The sequence below is a fragment of the Schistocerca piceifrons genome, chromosome 10 (genome assembly GCF_021461385.2).
Source record: "Schistocerca piceifrons isolate TAMUIC-IGC-003096 chromosome 10, iqSchPice1.1, whole genome shotgun sequence".
Classification (NCBI taxonomy): Eukaryota; Metazoa; Arthropoda; class Insecta; order Orthoptera; family Acrididae; genus Schistocerca; species Schistocerca piceifrons.
Genome location: NC_060147.1, coordinates 100,497,396 through 100,522,294, shown reverse-complemented (window position 1 = coordinate 100,522,294; position 24,899 = coordinate 100,497,396). Strand labels below are relative to the sequence as shown.

Sequence of the window (24,899 nt, the reverse complement as noted above, 5' to 3'; positions counted from 1 at the left end):
AACACATCTGAAATGTAACGTCCACTCTTCAAAGTGCCGTCAATGCGAACAAGAGGTGACCGAGACGTGTAACCAATGAAACCCCAAACCATCAAGCCGGCTGATATGCCAGTATGGCGATGACGAATACACGCTTCCAATGTGCGTTCACCGCGATGTTGTCAAACACGGACGCGACCATCATGGTGCTGTAAACAGAACCTGGATTCATCCGAAAAAATGATGTTTTCCATTCGTGCACCCACGCGCTCCTGTCTGTGATGCAGCGTCAAGGGTAACCTCAGCCGTGGTCTCCGAGCTGATAGTCCATGCTGCTGCAAACGTCGTCGTCGAACTGTTCGTGCAGATGGTTGTTGTCTTGCAAAAGTTCCCATCTGTTGACTCACGGATCGAGACGTGGCTGCACGATCCGTTACAGCCATGCGGATAAGATGCCTGTCATCTCGACTGCTAGTGATACGAGGCCGTTGGGATCCACCACGGCGTTCCGTATTACCGTCCTGAACCCACCGATTCCATATTCTGCTAACAGTCATTGGATCTCGACCAATGCGAGCAGCAATGTCGCGATACGATAAACCGCAATCGCGATAGGCTACAATCCGACCTTTATCAAAGTCGGAAACGTGATGGTACGCATTTCTCCTCCTTACACGAGGCACCACAACAACGTTTCACCAGGCAACGCCGGTCAACTGCTGTTCGTGCACGAGAAATCGGTTGGGAACTTCCCTCATGTCAGCACGTTGTAGGTGTGGCCACTGGCGCCAACCTTGTGCGAATACTCTGAAAAGCTAATTATTTGCATATCGCAGCATCATCTTCCTGTGGTTAAATTTCGCGTCTGTAGCACGTCATCTTCGTGGTGTAGAAATTTTAATGGCCATTAGTGTATATACCGGATGGTCAGAAACATTCTGAAAATGTTGTGTGGGTGTTGCATGGGAGGTTGTGCTGAGAAATAATTGTTTAAAAAAATCGATACGTTGTGCCGTTTCCGAGTTATTTAGCATTGAAGTTTGCACCTCAGGTAGCTACTCGAGCATATTTAAGCACTTGCACGCACTAAAATGCGGATGTGCCCAGACATATGTAGGTCCGTTAATTACCGCGTGCTGAAATGTTCATTGCCAGTTAAAATCTGCCTTTTCGAAAATGATAAATTTAATTATGGTGAGCAAAAGCTACGTTTGTTCGGTTTGAGGAAACCACACGAAGTAGTAGTAGTTCGGCGACACTGTCTCTGACAGAGTCCTTGAATGTACGCTTGCGAGACCTGATTGGATAACTTCAGTGCCAAGTAACTCGAAAACTACTCAACGCATGGAATTTTCTTCATCGTAATTATTTCTCGGTTCTCAGCACAACCTCTCCTGGAACTCCCTTTTTTTTCAGACTATTTTTGACCACCGGCGATTTGAGCTCTACTAATCTCGACTTTGTCGTAAGTACTTTATAGCTCAGTCAGCGCTGGTACTTTGGGGAAAACTGAATCAGTAGCCGTAACATGAACCGTGATATTATATACTGCATTTCGGGAGCAATACTAAATATTTTTTGGAGGTGCTAACATATATACTAATGCGAATAAAACATTCCAAATAAGATGTGTCTAGTTTTTATTGGTAAAAGCGATACGGCAGTCAGGCTGTAGAGTAAACAAATATTCGCAGAAGCTGTTGATCAAAGGCAGCTAATTAAGTCGAAAATTGATATTCAAAATTTCTCCTTCTGATTTCTGTGCACTTCAGAATTCTCTTCACAGCCTCAAGTGTAGCTCTTCTGAGGTCATCTTGACGGTCGTTTATGGTGGCGCACTATTCGTAATACGAACGTGAATACGTTTCTTGTGTTTCCTTTTTGTTTGTAAGCTTCGCCTCTCAATCATCCCCACAGGCAAAAACCTAAAGGGATAAGGTCCCGATTGTCTTTTATAGTGGCTGCGGTGGCAGGTTTGAATCCTGCCTCGGGCATGGATGTGTGTGATGTCCTTAGGTTAGTTAGGTTTAAGTAGTTCTAAGTTCTAGGGGACTGATGACCTCAGAGGATAAGTCCCATAGTGCTCAGAGCCATTTTTTGTTTACTTTTTGTTTGTAAACTTCGCCCCACAAGCATCTCCCCAGACAAAAATCGAAAGAGATAAAGTCCAGAGATCTTGTTAGACAAGAAATGTGACGCTTTCTGCATATCCATCAGCCGGGGAATAACATGCTTAGATGATATGTCACCTCATTACTAGAATACGCAGGAAGAACATACCCAACCAAAGGAAGCTCATTCAGTAGCGCTGACACCTCGTATTCGACGAAGTATAGATAATGGGCCATGTAAGATGTTGTGGTCTAATCAGCCGATTGCCTATCATACCACTCGCCCATACAATTATAGAAAAGCTTTCTTGAAAATATGTCTCCGTAAAGTCATGTAGGTTTTCGTCGGACCATTGATGAGATGTGTGACTTGTTATTGACACTGTTACGAGTGAAAGTGGCTTCACCAGTAAACAGTTTTAACTGAAGTACTTGGCAATTTGAAATTAACCAACGCCAAAATTCCAATCGTCTAGCTTCAGCGGCTTCTTGAACGTGATGAATGATAAGGACAGAGCCCGTGCATTCGTAATGTCCGCCAGATTCTTGTGTGTGGAACACCGGTACATGTGCAAACTCTGTTGTACCAACTGAATATTGTTTCGTACTTCATCCACACTGTGCTCATTTGCATGTTGAGATGAGGTATGACAGTTGGACACGGCTGCAGTCCAGTGCAGTTTAGTGAAAACACGGGTAAACACTCCTGAATCCGGTAATCTGCGATTACAAAATCGTCCACCGTATTCTGTACAAGCAGCAGCAGCGGTTCCATTGTAGTACCTCTCCACAAATACTGTGTCGGCATACTCAGCATTCATAAATACAGGATGTGCGACTCCGGTTATTTTGCAATGACAAGTGCATTGTTTTTGACGAAGCAAGGAAAATAGCGTAGAAAATGTAGATGTGTGATTTTTTCGCAGACCTGAATTGCAAATGGTTCAAATGGCTCTGAGCACTATGGGACTTAACATCTATGGTCATCAGTCCCCTAGAACTTAGAACTACTTAAACCTAACTAACCTAAGGACAGCACACAACACCCAGCCATCACGAGGCAGAGAAAATCCCTGACCCCGCCGGGAAGCGAACCCGGGAACCCGGGCGTGGGAAGCGAGAACGCTACCGCACGACCACGAGATGCGGGCCCTGAATTGCAGAGCCAGCGCTCTCTTTGCATTTTTGCAAAATCTCGTACGTACATTGTCTATCGATTAAATCTTTACTCTGGCTCCTTATAGCAACTGAGGGGGGGGGGGGGGGACTTCTAAATCAGGGGACAGATTAGCGACGAGCAAATTAACCTTAAGAAAGGTTAGCTTGAATTTACATTATGTTTGTTAACACCGGAAGACGGATTAATGAATGTATCAAATTTTAATAGCTGCTGTATCTCAGATAGTTTCTGTTGCCTGTGGCGATACAAGCGCAGCACTGAAGGCTTTAAATACGGTACGTATAAGAAACATAACGTCAATAAAATGTGATTAATGTAATGTAAAATATACGAGTACATACAACCTATCACATAGGCTAATTGATAAAAATAACTTCGTAGTTTTCGAAGGGAAGATAGCGTGATCAATGCCGGCCGGGGTGGCCGAGCGCTTCTAGGCGCTACAGTCGGAACCGCGCGACCGTTACGGTCGCAGGTTCGAATCCTGCCTCGGGCATGGGTGTGTGTGATGTCCATAGGTTAGTTAGGTTTAAGTAGTTGTAAGTTCTAGGGGACTGATGACCTCAGCAGTTAAGTCCCATAGTGCTCAGAGCCATAGCGTGATCAATGAAAAAACGATTTTTATTTTTTCGGTTATTTCATGAAAAGCCACTAAAATAGCACTTATACATCTGTGATGTTATGACAACTACACTGAAAATCCAAAGAAACTGGTACACCAGCCTAATATCGTGTAGAGCCCCCGCGAGCGCGCGGGAGTGCCGCAACACGACTCATGGAATCCACTAATGTATGAAGTAGTGCTGGAGGGAATCAACACCACGAATCCTGCAGGGCTGTGCATAAATCCGTAAAAGTACGAGGGGATGGAAATCTTTTGAACAGCATGTTGCAACGCATCCCGGATATACTCAATAAATGCTACATTGTTATTATGGATAATCTGCAATACGTCACAGTTTTCAAGAGGAAACGATTTGTTTCAGGTGATTCAGAAACATTTGGGGCTTAGAATAAGAATATATCTTAAGAAATGTAGTAAAAATATAGAAATTATGTTAGAATCGTATAGATGTCATTTGTAAAATCGTTGACGTTAATGGAAAGAAATGTTCAAATGTGTGTGAAATCTTATGGGACTTAACTGCTAAGGTCATCAGTCCCTAAGCTTACACACTACTTAACCTAAATTATCCTAAGGACAAACACACACACACCCATGCCCGAGGGAGGACTCGAGCCTCCGCCGGGACCAGCCGCCCAGTCCGTGACTGCAGCGCCTTAGTGGAAAGATTACGGACCAAAAGCTCGTTTCTTGATTAGTTAAATTTAAAAGATAATAATTTAAAATGCAGACTCAAAACGATATGTAAGTCGTTCCCCATTGGCTGACGGCGATGCCTTAGGTCCGCTCTCTATCCCACATAACTCGTGGCTGCTTAGCCATCAGCATCAGTCACACTGGCTGAGGCATCCACAGCGGGTCAGGCGCCATCGCCGTCATCCAGAGGGGTAGCGCTGCATCGTTTTAGAGTATACTTTGTTGTCTTCTCTATGTAACATAACACTTTTACCTTTGTTATTACATACGGTGATGGCTCGTAATTAAAAGGCCGAAACCGCTCAGAAGTTAACATCGGCTGCGACCAAGACTGTTTTTAAATAATTTTATAACAATAAAGATCACTGTTCTCCAACAATATTATACAACACTAGAGAGAATGATCTTTCGCTCACTTGTGTTCGCTCCAGTGTAAACCGAGAGTTGGCCACGTATCTCTCTAGTCTTTGTAGGCTCACAGATTGGGGAGGTAGCCGCTCTAGAGTGGTTTTTCTATTGAGTACGTGCACTCTATGACGCCTCTTGTAGCTCGCACTTTGCTGCGGTTTCTTCACACGCTGCTCGGTCGGCCGCATTCTCAACGCAGTGTTAACGCCACTCACTACTCCAGGTGCGCGGCTGGGCTGCATTGCCAATCGCCGTGGCAACTAATTCCCCCGGCGTTGCTTCGTCTGACGAACACACTCATCACACTTTCACCTGTTGCAAAGCAACTTCCGTGTCGCTGCTGAAGCGTTCAGCTCACGGAGTGGATACAGCCATTAGAACAACGGTTACTTCAGTGTTTGAAATGTGAAAGCCAGCTATTTTTATTGTAACTTAATGTTTCGTGATTAGCTGGCTTGTCATTGAGTTGTTGTTGTTACAGATAATGTCTTCATTCCAAACACTAGTTTAATACAACTCTCCTCGTTAGTTTATCCCATGATTTTTTTTTTAAATCTTTGCTCAACTAACTTCACTATATACAATACAGTCACATTAATGTGACCGCCGCCTGTGTTCGACGTCAACATGCAATAATCACTCACAGACGGCAGGGGGTCGCACTAACAGTGGAGGGTATACTGGGTGAAAAGTATTTAAACCGACAAACCCTGGGAGGTTGTAGGGGACATCAAATCAAATATTTTCCCCTAATGTCATTTTTTCCTATGAGGAATATTTAAACTGGTAGAAGAAGATTTCTCTGGTGGCAAATTAACGAAACCAACAAACACTTTTCCATCTTTTTATAACCAAGAGGCAACACATTAACACAACCCAATTTCCATTACAGTAGATTTTCAAAAATGCCTCCATTGACACGTAAACAAAGGTTAAACCGTCGGATCATGTTCTGTCTGACATGGGCAAAAACCCCTGGGGTATCCTGAATTGTTCCTGCTGCTGCTACTATCCGGGCAACCAGATCCTCTTCTGATGTAACAGGAGTTGCATAAACGATGTTGTGCATCTCTCCCCACACAAAAAAGTCCAGAGGGGACATATCTGGGGATCGAGCAGGCCATGGTGCACGACCACCTCTGCCAGTCCACGTTTCTGGGAACCTTCGGTCCAGGAATCGACGCACACGACGACTGAAATGTGCCGGCGCCCCGTCATGTTGGAACAACATGCGTTGTCTTGTAGGGAGCGGGACGTCTTCCAGCAATTCTGGCAATGCTCTGGCGAGAAAACTGTATTAGTGCGTGCCATCTAATGGCGTAGGTAGCAGATACGGCCCAATTAAACAGACATCAACAACACCGACCCGCACGTTAACGAAGAACCACAGTTGATGAGCGCTAGTAACTGTGGCATGTGGGTTACCCCCACTCCAAACATGCGAATTGTGCATGTTGAAAACTCCATCACGCCCGAACGTTGCTTCATCGGTAAATAACACAGAGGATGGAAATGTCGGATACATTTCACCCTGTTCCAGTTACCACCGCGAAAACTGTGCTCTGGGTGCATAATCAACTGGTTCCAGGTTGGGGACACGCTGTAAGTGAAATTGACTTAACAATTGCTCTCTAAGGACTGTTCTTACATTCATCTGATTCGTCCCCATGTTAGGTGCAGTTGCACGAGTGCTGACTGAAGGATCCCGCTCCACATGCTGCAAGACAGCTTCCTCACAGTGCAGCGTTCTTACCGTGCGACGGCGTCCCTGTCCAGGTTATCTACTAAATGACCCGGTCTCACGCAGATGTTGGTACACAGCAGCAATGGTCGTATGATGCGGGATACGGCGATTAGGATATTGTTGTTGATAAACCCGCGTGCAGCTCGTCCGTTGTGGTGCGCTACGTAGTATGCACCAACCATATCATTGTACTCACTCCAGGTGTATCGCTTCATTAGTGAACACAGACATTGCGCTACTACACTGGCGGACAGCAGTTGCATATAACTGAAGATCGTAATACGGCCTCTAACAAGAGCGTAATACGGCCTCCACGGGTTTAAATAATCCTCATAGGAAAATATTTGTTTTGATGTCACCTACAACCTCCCAGAGTTTGTCGGTTTAAATACTTTTCACCCTCTATAAAACGTATCGGGAGAACGCGGAAAACACTGTAGTCGTCGCAATACTGAAACGGAGCAATTTATCCGACACGCAAAAGGGCGTAATCATTGGCTTTCGGATCAAGGCTCTGAGCTGCCGCGGTTAAAGCATACTGTGCATGGCAAAATGGAGCAATCCGAAACCGGCGTCGAGGCAGCTGTTGCTGCGTATGGGTCTCCGCATCAGGGTTCTGGTTTATGCACCCATGCTGACTGCTGTTCACCGGCGACGAAAGCTGGAATTTGCACGCCAGTATCGCAACTGGACGTCCACTGAGTGGCGACAGGTGGTCTTTTCAGAAGAATCACTTTTTGTGCCCCATTCGACAGATGGCAAACACCCCGCATCTGTGGTCGGAAGCGTCCAGGCCGGAGGAGGGAGCGTTATATTCTGGGAAACGTTTCCGTGGCAGTCCCTGAACGATCTCGTCCTCTTGGAAGGCACAAAGGATCAACGTAAGTATGCATATATACTTTGGGATAAAACCCATCTCTACAGACCGCTACGGTCGCAGGTTCAAATTCTGCCCCGGGCATGGATGTGTGTGATGTCCTTAGGTTAGTTAGGTTTAAGTAGTTCTAAGTTCTAGGGGACAGATGACTACTGCAGTGAAGTCCCATAGTGCTTTGAGCCATTTGAACCATTTTGAACCACCTCTACGTGCAGAGTCTATTTCCTCGGCACAATGGCAACTACTAGCAGGACAATGCAACGTGTCACAGCTCGCAGTGTACGGTTCGAAGAGCAGCAGGATGCGTTTACCCTATTCCCCTGGCCACCACACTCCCCGTATTTAAACGCAATCGAGAATCAGTGGGATGACCTCTATCGGACTGTTCGCGCGACGGATCCTGAACTGAGAACCCCATGCAGCTGGTCACGGCACTAGGGTCGACATGGCTCTACATCCCTGTCGGCACCTTCCAGAGCTTCACTGACACTATTCCTGCGCATCTCGCTGCGGTCCGCCCTGCAAAAGGTAGTTATTCAGGCTCCTCGCAGGTGGCACATGAATGTGATTGGTCAGTGTACACCCACCTGAACATACCTACTGCACGCAAGCGTTGATCCACCTCTACACTTCTTAGCTCTACGTTTCTGGACCGAGCCGAGACATTCATCGAAGAATAGCACTTTCAGTCTCTGTATTCCCCTATACTTTTATTGTGTGCAGCTCCTTCTAGTACCATGGAAGTTATTCCCTGATTCTTTAACACATTGCCTATCATGCTGTACCTTCATCTTGTTAGCGATCTCTGTGGTGTTACCGCCAGACACCACACTTGCTACGTGGTAGCCTTTAAATCGGCCGTGGTCCGTTAGTATACGTCGGACCCGCGTGTCGCCACTATCAGTGATTGCAGACCGATCGCCGCCACACGGCAGATCTAGTCTAGAGAGACTCCCTAGCACTCGCCCCAGTTGTACAGCCGACTTTGCCAGCAGTGGTTCACTGTCTACATACGCTCTCATTTGCAGAGACGACAGTTAGAATAGCCTTCAGCTACGTCATTTGCTACGACCTAGCAAGGCGCCATATTCAGTTACTATAATCTGAACAGATAATATTGTGACTCATGTACCGTCAAGAGCGACGTTCATCATTAATGGGTTAAAGTTAAGTATCAAACTAATTTCGTCCGCTTTCCTAATTCTCATTTCTTGTCATGTTCTAGACCTCACGTCAGTATAGTTCTTCCCTCCTCACGCCAGCCTGAGTGAGCTAAAACGCGTGCATTTCGGCCTCCACTCGTAACATCCTCATTGCTTATCTTAACGGTCCACCTAATTTCCAACAACCTTCTAAAGGCCCGGCCGGAGTGGCCGAGCGGTTCTAGGTGCTACAGTCTGAAACCGTGCGACCGCTACGGTCGCAGGTTCGAATCCTGCCTCTGGCATGGATGTGTGTGATGTCCTTACGTTAGTTAGGTTTAAGTAGTTATCTAAGTTCTAGTGGACTGATGACCTTAGAAGCTAAGTTCCATAGTGCTCAGAGCCATTTGAACCTTCTAAAGCACTACATCCCAAAAAAAATGGTTCAAATGGTTCTGAGCACTATGCGACTTAACTTCTGAGGTCATCAGTCGTCTAGAACTTAGAACTAATTAAACCTAACTAACCTAAGGACATCACACACATCCATGCCCGGGGCAGGATTCGAACCTGCGACCGTAGCGGTCGCTCGGCTCCAGACTGCAGCGCCCAGAACCGCACGGCCACTCCGGCCGGCTCACTACATCCCAAATGCCTCGATTCTCTTCTCTTCTGTTACTGTTTACCACCGTCCATGATTCACCACCATACAATTCTGTGCTTCAAACGTGCGTTCTCAAACATTTCTTCTAAAGTCGACGTTTGGTACTATCCGACTTCATTTGATTTGATACGGCAAACTTCGTTGTGTTGACAGATTGATAAGTAGGGCACCTCGACATGTAGGTGATGGTGGAAAGTGATAAATTGGTTTGGTTGTGTGTAGTTAAGATAGCGATTGTGAGCACCAAAAAATAGACTGTCGTAATATATTGATGATGTTGTTTGTTAATAAATGCAGTTAATTTTCCTCCGTTGTTTCTTCAATTAGGCTTCATCACGTGGATAAGAAAAAAATTCCGTTTTTTGCGACCAAATGTATTTTTTCTGTGTGTCACACATGCTGCCTCCATAGGAACAATATTTCATATAAAAGGCTATATAAAAAATTAAACATGCTCAATGAGTAAAACACGAAGGTCATTCGATAAGAGATGGGAACCATGGTATATCTTCGGATAATGGGAAAACATGACAGTTCAACAATGTTAATTGAACCGGAACGGAAATTTGTATCTGAATGCTAACGTAAATTAGGGTTCCAGTACAAGAGGCCACGGTAAAGGTTAAAATGAAACTTGTGTAAACTTATTGAGCAAGAATGTTAATGGAACAAATATGAATCGAAATCAATTACTGTGCTACAGAATAGTCCCCTAGTGCATACAAACAGCGATGTCAACGATTGGGAAGGCGTTGAATGACACTGATGTTGCCATTAATGAAAAAAATGTTCAAATGTGTGTGCATTCCTAAGGGGTCAAACTGATGATGTCCTCGGTCTCTAGACTTACACACTACTTAAACTAACTTACGCTAAGAACAACACACACACACACACACACACACACACACACACACACACACACACACACACACACACACACACACGCCCGAGGGAGGACTCGAACCTCCGACGGGAGGGGCCGCGCAATCCGTGACATGGCAGCTCAAACCGCGCAGCCACCATTAATGACGCCACCTGTACTAGAAATGCCGCGAGGACCATCCTCCCTGTTTGCAAACCGCCTCGCACGCAGTGGTTTCCTCAACGTGAAATGATGTCTAGGACGTACTGGACTGAGATCTGGTTAGTACTGTGGTTTTTTTTTTTGGGGGGGGGGGGGGGGGGCAACCTCACACTGAATGTTTGAGGCGCTGGTACAGAGCCATCTTCGCATGCGGTCGCAACCTGTCGGTTGATTTCGGTAATGTTTGCCTTGGGCTTTCGAATATATTTACTGCGATTATGGTGATGCCACACGTTCGCACGATATACCGTAGTTGCTGGGACTTATGGAATGACACTCGTAGCAATAACAGAACAACAGTATCGAAACCAATTCACATCTTATAAAATAAATAAATGCAAATCTCTCTCTCTCTCTCTCTCTCTTTCACACACACACACACACACACACACACACACAGTTTACGTGTAGTGAAATGTTTAAATGTGACCTCTCAATTGGAAATCTGGGGAGGGGGGAGTTAGTCTCTGATTAATATTCGGTTGACGACGAGGTCATTATAGGTGATGGCCAGATTGAGGAAATCGGCCTTGTTTCTCCAGAGGAACCATTTCAGAATTTGGTTTAAATGACTGAGGGAAAACTGAAATCTGAACAGCGGGCCCATAGTGTTGTCGGAGCGCAAGGTAGACTTCTGAGGCAAGAGATCAGCCTCTAGCGAAGGTTCATTATTTGTGTACAAAATGCTCCACAAAACACTCGCTGTGATGGGACAACGTGGTTGCACGATCCAGAGTTGGTACTTGTAACTCGCGAACACGTACGGCGACTCTGTGAAAGTTGGAAGGTACGGCTGTGACTCAATAGCTGAGCCGTTAGCGGACGAAAGTGACTACCACTTAGCTGTGTGTGTGTCGTCAGCTTAGGTGACTGGCAGCATCTGCTGCTTGCCCGTAAAGCGCTCGGCGCGTCCTGGAAGCAACCTTCACGAATCTCCCGTAAGCGACGCTTCCCAGTGTCTGCTGGCATTAGCGCTGCGGTCCCTGTAAAAGCGTCCGACTGTAAAGCTCTGCTCATGTGGCCTCTCATGGCAAGTGGTCGCCAGGTCCTTGTTAAGGTTACCACACACGTAACTGCTTGGTTGAAAAGCACGGATGATTGGGCATTTTGTGCAAGCTGGGAAAAATCACATTCGCCCCGCCTCAATGCGCAATCATCACGTTTGCTTATACAGGTGGTCCACGGGAAATACTACATTTCAACTGTCGGCGTCTAATTGTTGAGACGTGTAATCTTGCGTTAAAACTTTGATGCAATACGTTTATTTATACAGGGTGGCCCACGAGAAACAGTACATTTTCAGTTGTCAGCATCTAATTATTGACGTGTAATCTTGCGTATTGAGTTTCATACAGTACGACAAGGACTACAGTTAGAAACTGTGTATATGTCTAGCGGCAGCGTAAGTCACGGTGCGTAAATTACCCAGACTAAACTGAGGTAACAAAAGTCACGGGATACCTCCTATTATCGTTTCGGACCTCCTTTTGGCTGGCTTAGTGCAGCAACTTGACGTGGCATGGACTCAACAAGTCGTTGGGAGTCGCTGCAGAAATATTGAGCCATGCTGCCTCTGTAGTCGTCCATAACTGCGAAAGTATTGCCGGTGCAGAATTTTGTGCACGAACTGACCTCCCGATTACGTCCGATAAATGTTCGATGCGATTCACGTCGGGTGGCCAGATCATTCCCTCTAATTGTTCCAAGCAACCCAACATAACCATTTCCAGTCAATGATAGATTCATTCGGACCAGAGGACCCAGTCCATTCCATGTAAACACAGCCCACAGCTTACACAGTGCCTTGTGGACGACCTGAGTCCATGGCTTTATGGGGTTTGCGCCACATTCCAACTCTACCAGCAGACCTTACCAATTGAAATCGGGACTCATCCGACCAGGTCACTCCATTATCTAGGGCCCGAGGATATGGTCACGAGTCCAAGAGAGGTTCTGTCATAGCCCATTAACGCCAGATTTCGCTGCACTGTGATAATGGATTCGTTCGTGTTACGTCCCACATCGATTGCTGCGGTTATTTCACCCAGAGTTTCTTGTCAGCACTGACAACTCTACACAAACGCCACTGCTCTCGGTCATTAAGTAAGGGCCGTCGGTCACTGCGTTGTCCACAGTGAGAGGTAATGCCTGAACTTTGGTATTCACGGCACACTGTTAGCACTCTGGATCTCGGAATATTGAATTCTCTAACGATTTCCGAAATGGAATGTCCCATGCGTCTAGCTCCAACTACCATTCCCACGCCCGGGTTCGATTCCCGGCGGGGTCAGGAATTTTCTCTGCCTCGTGATGACTGGGTGTTGTGTGTTGTCCTTAGGTTAGTTAGGTTCAAGTAGTTCTAAGTTCTAGGGGACTGATGACCTAAGATGTTAAGTCCCATAGTGCTCAGAGGCATTTGAACCATTTTTGTAATAAAACTTCAGCATCACACATGACATTTTATTTTATTATTTCCTCACTACTAACTCTATACACAACGCTTTTCGTAGACAGCATCCGTGTATATCACTGAAAGTACCTGCAAGATAATACCATTGTACGACACATTGTTCGGGAGCTATGACGTTTTATACATGGGACTTCGATCCTTTAAAGGATCGGGAGTGGGTGAGTTCACTGGTTATAACATCTTGGCTTCGCGGAGAATGACGACATAAGTGTGTGATTTTACGACAACTCTGGACACTCTACGGCGCGTATCCAAGGGCAGGAGGAGTCGCGATGTCTCGACATCTCTGCTAAGGAAGATCAGCACTTTGCGGTACCACGTCATAGGAATCTGTCTTGGGGCAATGAATTCTACACACCTGTGAGTGCGCTGTTGGTGGAGGCAAGGGAGATGCCCCTTCAATTGCGGAGGACTTTCTTGGCTAAGAAATTCGTACTTAGTATAGCAGCGCAAACAGTTCATCCTCTGCTTCATTGAGGACAACGGGTACGTCGATAGGATAGAGGATGGCATTTCTACTAGTTCAATTCAATATGCGATACCCCTCGTCCTAAAACACTCTCTGCCTTCTGCATTTAACTTGGAATGCGAAATGCTGACCTACCGGTCCAAAGTCTTTTATACGCCCGGAGGGTCGGAGCCAACATTCAGTACTGGCGTTCCCCATCTGATTGCATCAGTGTGGCTGTCATCGGTCAAAATATTCAGTGGCGGCTCCAAGACAAGAGAGCGCAGCGGTTTTGATCACCTCTACGGGGATCCACCACCTTGGACTATATTCAAGCTTCCGACGGAAGGCAGCATCTTCACTGCCGAAGTTCTTGGAGTTAAGGAGGCCCTTCGATATGCAGCAAATCAGTTAGACTGCATGCTTATCGTCACGGATTCGAGGAGTGCGCTGGAAAACCTGGAAATGCAGCTGTGGGGCTCCAACACTTACGGCATATTATCGATGTAATTAAGTTAATCTATTAGTGTGAATTCAAAATAAAGTTATGCGGCTATTATGGATCAAGGGACAAGTTGTTATCTCGTGTGATGAGTTGGTGGACCACCTGGCGTAACATGTGTGGTTGATGGTGTTGGGACAGCAACCAGCCACAAATTTACTTTCAGTTCCTTTATTCAGAGGGTACCGTTACCGGTTTCGAATCGTTACGATTCATCTTCAGACGGTTTACATGCTTTCCTTATAATATGTGGTGAGAGATTAATTGTCGTGAAATGTCGGTTTGTAGTGTTTGTTTTCATAACATTCGTCGAACAGATGTGAATACATTCCCACTGAATTCTTATTGTTGTACACGTAAATTTTTCTCACTGAACACTTTAGATTTTTCACTGAAAAGCTTTCTACGACGCACCACATGTTTTGATACATACATATTTACGTGTACAACAATAAGAATGCAGTGGGAATGTATTCACATCTGTTGGACGAGTGTTATGAAAACAAACACTCCAAACCGACATTTCACGACAATTAATCTGTAAAAAAACGCACCACATATTATAAAGAAAGCATGTAAACCGTCTGAAGATGAATCATAATGATTCGAAACCGGTATCGGTACCCTTTGAATAAAGGAACTGAAAGTAAATTTGTGGCTGGTTGCTGTCCCAACACCATCAACATTTGTCTTCAAATAACAGCCAAGGCCTCCAACCATGTCATCATATGACAAAACTGCAAAAAGTGTGGTTGATGGTCAGCCATACCACACTTGCCTTCCACGCATAGATTTTGTTGCTGGTGCAAAGGAAAAAGTTCAGCACGAATGGTCACAGGCGTGGGAGATCTCAGAACAGTCCAAAGCAAGGCATTATGCCGCAATAGAGCCGAGCATTTCGCGAAAAATGTTCCCAAATCAAGCTATGTAGACATCATACCTATACTATAACGCTCATCCGGTTGGGACACGGCTGTTCTTTCACATCTTTACAGGATCAAAGTTGGGCCATGTCCATACCGCGGAGCCTACCCAGATGAGATCGCAGATCTCAACCATATGGTACTGGGCTATTCGCATTACGACAGATAACACCTCAGATTTCTCAGCACCTTTACTTGAGCAAGAGTTCCCCAACCTCACCTGTGACGGACATGTTCCGGCAGCTATTACGGACTATGTCAGTACCGTCCGGTTTCTGCAAGAAGCGGATAACTAGCTATAAGTCAGACACAAAGGATCAAGCGAGAGAAGTTGTGATATCTGGCGTGTGCTGAGTGTACCATGAAGTTTAACTGGCATTGATGTCTGTTCTTACTCACCTCTCTGGGTGTATAGTTGACGCCAAAGGCCAGTAATAAAAAAAATTAATAAAGTGGTGATCCTCCCCACTAACCTCCTTCCCCAAAGACATTTAGTGAAAGCGTTTCGGTTTCTACGTATATATATATTTCCAACCATATCAGCTAGCTTTCGGTGAGTAAATTATCATAAAAACCAAGCGCCTCGGAAATGGCAGGGAATTCTTGAGAAAGACATTCACAGGCTGTAACCGTAGCTGCCGCCGATAACAAACCCGATAGAGTTCCTGAGTCCACAAGTAGGACAGGTAAACCATAGGGAGTTGGGTTAGTCAACCCCCTCCCCACTAAAAATAACATTACCGAATTGATAATTTGCGGAACGTAGGCAGGAATAACTGAAGGAAATAGCATAGCCGTAGTCTGTAGATCTGTGTTCATAATCGCAGTGCTGAGAGAAATACTGACACTGGTGAATGTACACTTTGATGTATGTACACTATGATTTTATATTGTGTACATTTTGATGTGAGACCTTGTTGCTGTTGTAGTTCTTAAATCAACTGCAACATACATGTACTTCTCAAGGTTTTGGACGAGAAAGTTTCAAATGCTACATTTCACTGTTACGGTATTTCTTGGAAGTTGTGTAACAGCTATGCACTCATTAATGTAAACAAACTGATGTTATATTAAAATATGTTGTATATTTTGTTGTTATTATAATAATCATAATAATCTGTGACTTCTTAAAAGCGGGCGGCGACGGCAAGTTAAAATTTTTTTGAGGGGGGGGGGGGGGGGTGGAGGTTGTTAAGGTAGGGAAACACAAATAAACTGTGACCCGACCCCCCCCCCCCCCACTGCCCTAGAAAAGAAACCTGGGTGCAGTTGCTTACCACATAGCCAGTGGCCATCACATGTTCTGGTTTCGTTCAGACTGACACTTAATTGATTAGTCTGTCTGGAGGGACGGGATGCGTTCTCGGTTTGCTAATATTTAGCGTCTGGAGACTGGATACGCCCATGGTGACTACCGTATCCTCGCACTTTATTCTTCTGCCTTTCTGACGGATCTCTTAGTATGTTTCTGGTGTACTGTTAGCCAATGCTAATCCCCAACTCGCCAGATCTGAAGCCGATCGAACACATCTCGGATGTAATTGAAGGTGACGTCAGAGCTCATCCCCCCCCCCCCCCTCCCCAAGGAATTTACGGGAATTAGGTGAATTGTGTGTGCAGATGTGATGCCAACTCCCTCCACCGACCTACCAAGGCTTCATTGCTTCCATGCACGACATGTCGCCGTTATTACCGATGCCACTGGTGGATTTACTGGCTATTAGGCAGGTGATCGTAATGTTCTGGCTAATAAGTGAATGTATGAGTGCTTCTTCAGTAGAAGAGTTGTGTTTCACTGTAACGAAGACGAACAAGTACTCATCGCTTTTAAGGTATGCGGTTTAGAGACTATGTTTACAGGACACTTTTTTGTTTTGGTGTATACTACCAACTCTCAAAATACGAAAAAGTGTTTGACTAATAGCGCTCAAGGTACGCATTTTACAGCCCACGTTTACTAGACTTTTTTTTTCCTCGAATGATGATTTGCTGTCATGTGCCTGAATATTGAGTATTCCTCCAGGGACACCATGTAGATCGGCTTGGTATTTTTTGTATTTCTTCTTCAAACGTGACCATGCTACAAAGAATCCATACAAAACCCATCACGTCAGTACTGCCTTGATATTTATCAGTCTCCTGAGCTGTAAAACATGCCACAACTCTACAATACAAGGAGGACATAGCATAAAAATGTGAGGCAAAAGGTACTTTTTTTGTATTCCTCAGGGCCTGCAGCGTAGTAGATATCTTGTAAAGACATTTTATACACTGAAGAGCCAGATAAACTGGTGCACCTGCCTAATATCGTGCAGGGCCCCCGTGAACACGCAGAAGTACCGCAACACATGGCATGGACTCTACTAATGTCTGAAGTATTGCGGGAGGGAATGGACACCGTACATCCTGCAGGACTGCCCGTAAATCCGTTAGAGTACGAGGGGGTGGAGATCTCTTCTGAACATCACGTTGCAAGGCATCCCAGATATGCTCAATAATCTTCATATAGTATAATAATATATAATTGTTATACTAGGACGCTGTTATTTTATAAAGCGTTATTCAGGAGTTGTAAACTTAGCCGATAAGCTTATTTTGGCTACAAAAAAAAAAAAATGGTTCAAATGGTTCTGCACACTATGGGACTTAACTTCTGAGGTCATCAGTTCCCTAGAACGTAGAACTACTTAAACCTAACTAACCTAAGGACATCACACACATCCATGCCCTAGGCAGGATTCGAACCTCCGACCGTAGCGGTCACGCGGTTCCAGACTGAAGCGTCTAGAACCGCTCGGCCACTCCGGCCGGCATTTCGGCTGCATTGCCATGCTCAAGCGACCTGCAATTACATAGCTCTGTCAGTATATACAATTTTTACGTTATAGATCTGATTGGTACTTCGCTTTGAAAATGATACAGATTTTCCACTACAGTTTTTTACTGGATAAACAGCGTTTTGAAAAGGAAAAAGCAAGTAGCATCATAGAGTAACATGTAGGCAACGTTTCGGCACTAGAAACTGGACATTGGTCTTAGAGGTACATACTTCAGCGCGATAGCAGCTAAGCGTGGAGACAGATGTCGAGCTGGACCGGGCGAGATGCAGAAGTTTTTCTGCGCGTAATTGTGTCGTAATTTTTTGGGCCCGGCATCGGTGTCGGCGGTGAAAGCAACCCGCAGATGGCAGCGCGCAAACACGTTGCCAAACGAGCAAATAGCACAGCGGACCACGTGGCGGCACAGTTTCCACGGTGCCACTGCGTCCGCCTGATTGGCGGGAAGTCAAGAATGAGGAAAAGTAGACAACAACGTAGACACACAGTTTTTTTTTTTTCAGAAAACTTCGTATTAGAGTGCCGCCCACCATGATACACGTTGACAGATCCACAGTTTCGAAGAAAAGACCGAAGATTACAGGAACGTAAAGTAGAATCATTTACAAAGAATATCGATTGGAAGATTGTGTAATGAATCGCTTCATTACGATCCGGGAGGAGGAACATGTTTTGCCAAGAAGTGAAAGAAGTAGTGCCCGCACCAATATATTGCGTGGGACCGCCCTGAAGAAACGCTTTTTTGTTTTAATTCCCCAAAATATCGCCATTTTCAGTGGGTTTCTTTATTCTAAAACCTGAAAGTTAACATCATCACGTTACATCAGAATTATATGGCGTACTGTTTTGTTTCAGATGCATGTGCGAATAATTTTATAGTACCTTTTTTCTTAATAGTCTCTGCATATTTCTATGTTTGTTGTGGTCATATGCAAAGACACGAGCGCCTATCAATAATAAATGTGAAAATAAGAATTTAAATTTGCAGCTGTGATGTGTGACTGTATTCGCGGGCATTGTGTTATAATGTACACTGATTAGGCAAAACATTATCATCACAGACCACCGCGAGGTTGTGTGGTGCCTGATGACTCTGAGGGCACGTGACACGGTAAAATAAGTATATGAGCGGAGCAGAAACGAATGGAGAACCATGCAAGCGACGATGAGTGGCGCAAACGCGAAAATCCGCCGACTTAAGGTCGAAGGTTGTGTACAGACAAGCCGTTAGCCAGCCGAACGGTTGCTCGAAATATGCAGCGCGCCACGGATTCAGGCCGCTGGCAGCAGTATTAAACTACTGGCCATTAAAATTGCTACACCACGAAGATGACGTGCTACAGATGTGAAATTTAACCGACAGGAAGAAGATGCTGTGATATGCAAATAATTAGCTTTTCAGAGCATTCACACAGGTTTGGCGCCGGTGGCGACACCTACAACGTGCTGACATGAGGAAAGTTTCCAACCGATTTCTCATACACAAACAGCAATTGACCGGCGTTGCCTGGTGAAACGTTGTTGTGATGCCTCGTGTAAGGAGAAGAAATGGGTACCATCACGTTTCCGACTTTGATAGAGGTCGGCCTGTAGGCTATCGCTATTGCGATTTTTCGTATCGCGAAATTGCTGGTCGCGTTGGTCGAGATCCAATGACCGTTAGCGGAATATGGAACCGGTGGGTTAAGGAGGGTAATACGGAACGTCGTGCTGGATCCCAACGGCCTCGTATCACTAGCAGTCGAGATGACAGGCATCTTATCCGCATGGCTTTAACGGATCGTGCAGCCACGTCTCGATCCCTGAGTCAACAAATGGGGACGTTTGCAAGACAACAACTATCTGCACGAATGGCAAAGCGTCATTTTTTCGGATCAATCCAGGTTCTGTTTACAGCATCCGTGTTCAGCGACATCGCGTTGAACGAACATTGGAAGCGTGTACTCGTCATCGTCATACTGGCGTATCACCCAGCGTGATGGTGTGGGGTGCCACTGGTTACACGTCTCGGTCACCTCTTGTTCGCACTGACGGTACTTCGAACAGTGCACTTTACATTTCAGGTGTGTGACGACCCGTGGCTCTACCCTTCATTCGATCCCTGCGAAACCATACATTTCAGCAGGATAATCCACGACCGCATGTTGCAGGTCCTGTACGGGCCTTTCTGGGTACAGAAAATGTTCGACTGCTGGCGTGGCCAGCACATTCTCCAGATCTCTCACCAATTGAAAACGTCTGGTCAATGGTGGCCGAGCAACTGGCTCGTCACAATACGCCAGTCACTACTCTTGATGAACTGTGGTATCGTGTTGAAGCTGCATGGGCAGCTGTACCTGTACACGCCATCCAAGCTCTGTTTGACTCAATGCCCAGGCGTATCAAGGCCGTTATTATGGCCAGAGGTGGTTGTTCTGGTTACTGATTTCTCAGGATCTATGCACCAAAATTGCGTGAAAATGTAATCACATGTCAGTTCTAGTATAATATATTTGTCCAATGAATACCTGTTTATCATCTGCATTTCTTCTTGGTGCAGCAATTTTATTGGCCACTAGTGTATATTATGGGGGCTTCGTGGATATTATTAGGGCCCGCAAGTAATCCCGTATGCATGACGTCTTCCCCAACAGCGATGGAATATTCCTGCAGGACAACTTAAAAATGGTTCAAATGGCTCTGAGGACTATGAGACTTACCATATAAGTTCATCAGTCCGCTAGACTTAGAACTACTTAAACCTATCTAACCTAAGGACATCACACACATATATGCCCGAGGCAGGATTCGAACCTTCGAACTTAGCAGCCGCGTGGTTCCCGACTGAAGCGCCTAGAACAGCTCGGCCACCGCGGCCGGCTGCGGGACAACTGTCCGTGTCACAAGTCCCGAATCTTGCTGCAGTGGTTTGAGAAATATGACAGTGAACTCGCGTTGATGTCGTGACCGTCAGTTTCGACTGACATGAATCAGAAGGTTCAAAATGGCTCTGAGCACTATGGGACTTCACATTTTAGGTCATCAGTCCCCTAGAACTTAGAACTGCTTAAACGTATCGAACCTAAGGATATCACACACATCCATGCCCGAGGCAGGATTCGAACCTGCGACCGTAGCAGTCCCGCGGTTCTGGACTGCAGCGCCTAGAACCACACGGCCACCGCGGCCGGCGAATCAGAAGGAAGTCAGCAACTGGGACGCTGTCGGGCACCAAATCCGCGCCAACCAACAAAGCGCCCGTAAATTACGGGAAGTGTGGGGAGCGAGGTTCTTTTTTTGTTATTTTTTTTCTTTTATTTTCTTTAAATGTTTGTATTTCTTCTTTTCTCTTATGTTGATTAAATTTTTAATTTCTTGTTGTTTGTTCCTAAAAGTTTTGTTCTTGCTTGTTTATTCACTTTTTCTTTGTATTATATGTAAGTTTTGTTAAACTGAATGTTCTTTTTGCAGTAATTTGATTTAATTATCGAGTGATCTAGGATTTAGCAATTGATTTAGTATCGGCATAATTTGTGCCAGGAGCTGGGGCACCACATGTCTACTATTGATACAATTGAATATTATTGGGTTTTAACCAATAATGTTCACTTGTATCAATCGTAGACATGTGGTACCACAGACATTCGGAAACCTATCGTGTACTTGTCGAAACCATGGCACGCAGAATCACTGCTAAATCGAGTTCCAGGGAGGGACCAACACGCTTTTAAGTAGGTGCTCATAGTGGATTGTGTCGTGTACTCGTATTAGTTGGTCGACATCAGTTGATCCGAAAGTCACAGAAAAAGCACAGCTTCCTGTGACTCTGGTGTGACTCGTTGTTATGGTGGCTAGGAAAGGAAGCTACGAGCAAATCTGACTCAGTCAGTACATTCGAAGCTGTTGCTCCAGTCGCCGAGAAAGCGGCATCGGAATCGTGGAAGTGGAGACGCGTTTGCCGCATTGGGAAACCGACGCGACGCAGCTCGTCCTTGCGAAACGCGCCGGGCCCGTCGCGTCTTCCTCGCAGGTGAACACCCCGCCACCAGCCACGCTCAGTGGAATGGCCAACCATCTCGAAACTCCTGGGGCTGTCCGTTCCGAGGGCGCCAGATTTGTGACTGACAGCATGTGGGAGTTCAGTTTGGTACTACCGCTGCGTGTAATATTACGGGCTCACTTCCCACTGCAGGCGAAATAACATCTTCGTTGGAGTCAAAACATTTTGCAGCCACAAATTTCGTTAGGTATAGGTGTTCATTTTTTTCCATGCGCTGTACAGGATTTGAATAATAGAGAATTGTTGTGAAAGTAATTCGATGAATCTTCCGCCAGGCACTTAACATGTGATTTGCAAAATATCCATGTAGATGCAGATGTAGATTAGTGGAACTCAACGAAACTTGAAATTTAATGAATAGCGTAGACGTTCCGACGGTTGGTACTTCCAATAACATAGTTTTCTCATTGCGTTCGTGTGCTGACAATGTTCCTATTCAGTTTCTTCTTACACAATTCACGTTTGGACCCCTCTGCTGTGAACTTTGTGAACTTCAGATTGTCTGGTGTTACCTATTAACTCAACACTATCAGAGCTCATTGTCGCGTTCCGTCATGAATGGCCGGCCGCTGTGGCCGAGCGGTTCTAGGCGCTTCAGTCTGGAACCGCGCGACCGCTACGGTCGCAGGTTCGAGTCCTGCCTCGGGCATGGATGTATGTGATGTCCTTAGGTTAGTTAGGTTTAAGTAGTTGTAAGTTCTAGGGTACTGATGACCTCAGATGTTAAGTCCCATAATGGTCAGAGCCATTTGAACCTTTCTTAGAAATCTGAACCGCAACACGGACTTCCGTTCTACAAATGCCGTTGAAAATTACATATTGGCCGCAGTCCTCCTGATTCTCCGCTATCGCGTGGGGCGTTCGTGCTCTTTAATATGTTGTTCTATTGTCTTTAGTTTCGCCTATATTCAGATTGTCACACGAAGTGACGATTGTCTGTGGCAGTGTATAGGCGAAACTGGGAGGACGATAAAAGTACGTATAAAAGAGAACTGACGCCACATTCCAGAAAATTTTTCTTGACAGTGGAATTTTATTTTAATGCAGTACCATTGGCTTCCACACGATGCTTCGAATGCTGTTCCATTTGTGCAGTGAAATACTGTACCCACGCCTCAGCCAACAAACCTTTTACCACGGTTCAGAAGCTGAAGACAAACTCTTTCTAGTATTTGCTTTCGACTTTTGGCCAACGTTCAACAAATTCAACACCTACGCTCTGTGAGTCCCTATGAAGTGAATGGCGGAGGAAACTCTTCACTCTATCGTTCATTAAGGTTTCTGCCTGTTACGTTCTCGACTGCTCGTACGCCCTTGTGTGGGCTGTTACTTGCCTGACTTTTATCTGCCCGGTGTACGGCACAAGAAAGTAAACAAAAAAGGCAAAGCTCCGCATTCTGGCCCATAAGGGCCAACATGCACCGACCGACCACCGTGTCATCCTCTGCCAGTGACGTCATTTGTATTCGTGTGAAGGGGTTTGGGTTAAACACACCGCTCTCCCGGCCGTCGTAGGCTTTCATAACCTCGAAGCCGCTACTTCGCGCTCAAGTACCTCCTCTGTTGGAAACACGAGAATGAGTGTACCCCATTCTAGTCGTCCCACCAACGAATAGCCCCTGGAAAAACAGGGTTCGAATTCAGGTCCCCCGCATACCAGCAGACACGCTCACCATGAAGCTACGGAGCTGGACGATAGAATATTCTTAGTTTGTGGACTGAAAGACGCGCCTTCAAGTTCTCTAAGCTGCTTTCCGCGGAGTATGCGGCTTCTTTCTTCGAGTGTTCACCAGAAGAACTTTCAGTATCTCTGCTACACTCCCACTCGCCAGTCACCAAATGTTCGGCAAGTCAATCGGACACTTATCCTACTCTACAGTGCAACGTTTACCGACCCAAAACAAAATCTAAACATAAAAAATGACAACGCTACCTTCATACCAGGCTGAGAATTTACCGCCCCGCCCCCATTGCGCCTTAAATACCAGACTAGTTGGCAAACCCGGCATCGCTTGGGTATTCACTTAGACAGTTTTCTATAAGAAACGAAAGAAAAAATTAACTGTCTTTGTAGTGAAGTATCGATAAACTTACATGTATTTGTGGAAACAAGTCTGAAATTATGAAACAGTCGTACAAAGAAATGCACAGTCTTCATAGCTTTGTAGACGGCTATCGTTGTCGCCTACAGCCGTTTGCGCTTCGCAATTGAAAGCTATCAGAAGTGCTGCCAGGTGTCAGGAGTTTCCTAAAGTTGACGGTAGGACTTTCTTAGTAGTAAACAATAAATGTATTAAAACTTCATGCATGATGCGGCACTTTGTCACCTATCTCGGTGTTTATGACGTCGTAACTCCTGAAATGTGATGGATAGGTTGATCTTACCCCCCATAGCGACTGTTGCCTGACACTAAGGGATACGTGTACTAAACACACAAACACCCCTTTTTATAATATGTATGAATACATATTAACTGAAGTGCCAAATACACTGGTACTCGTGCCTAATATCGTGTAGGGCCCCCGCAAGCACGCAGAAGTGCCGCAACACTACTTGGCATGGACTCGACTAATGTCTGAAGTCGTACTGGAGGGCACTGAAATCATGAATCCTGCAGGGCTGTCCAAACCCGTAAGAGTACGAAAGGTTGGAGATCTCTTCTGAACATCACGTTGCAAGACATCCCACATATGCTCAATAAAGTTCATGTCTGGGGAGTTTGGTGGCCAACGGAGGCGTTTAAACTCAGAAGAGTGTTCCTTGAGGCACTCTGTAGCAATTCTGGACGTGTGGTGGTCGCATTGTCCTGATGGAATTGCCCAATGGACATGAATGGTGCAGTCATCAAGTGTACACGAGTGGGCCTTTCGTCGAATGGTTCGTGGTTCGCGCGGTGACACCTGCTGATGGCCCAGCATTGAAATCTGCAGCAATTTTCGGAAGGGTTGCACTTCCGTCACGTTGAACGATTCTCTTCAGCCGCCGTTGGTCCCGTTCTTGCAGGATCTTTTTCCGGCCGCAGCGTTGTCGGAGATTTGATGTTTTACCGGATTCCTGATATTCACGGTACACTCGTGGATTGGTCGTACGGGAAAATCTCCATTTCATCGCTACCTCGGAGATGCTGTGTCCCATCGCTCGTGCGCGAACTGTAGCACCACGTTCA

General features: G+C 45.6%; 1 protein-coding gene across 2 annotated transcripts in view; it reads left to right on the top strand.

Moving 5' to 3' along the window:
- The window catches only part of LOC124718836 (all trans-polyprenyl-diphosphate synthase PDSS1), a 738,036-nt gene that overhangs the window by 630,322 nt on the left and 82,815 nt on the right, over positions 1 to 24,899 (top strand). The gene's annotated exons all lie outside the window — the stretch shown is intronic.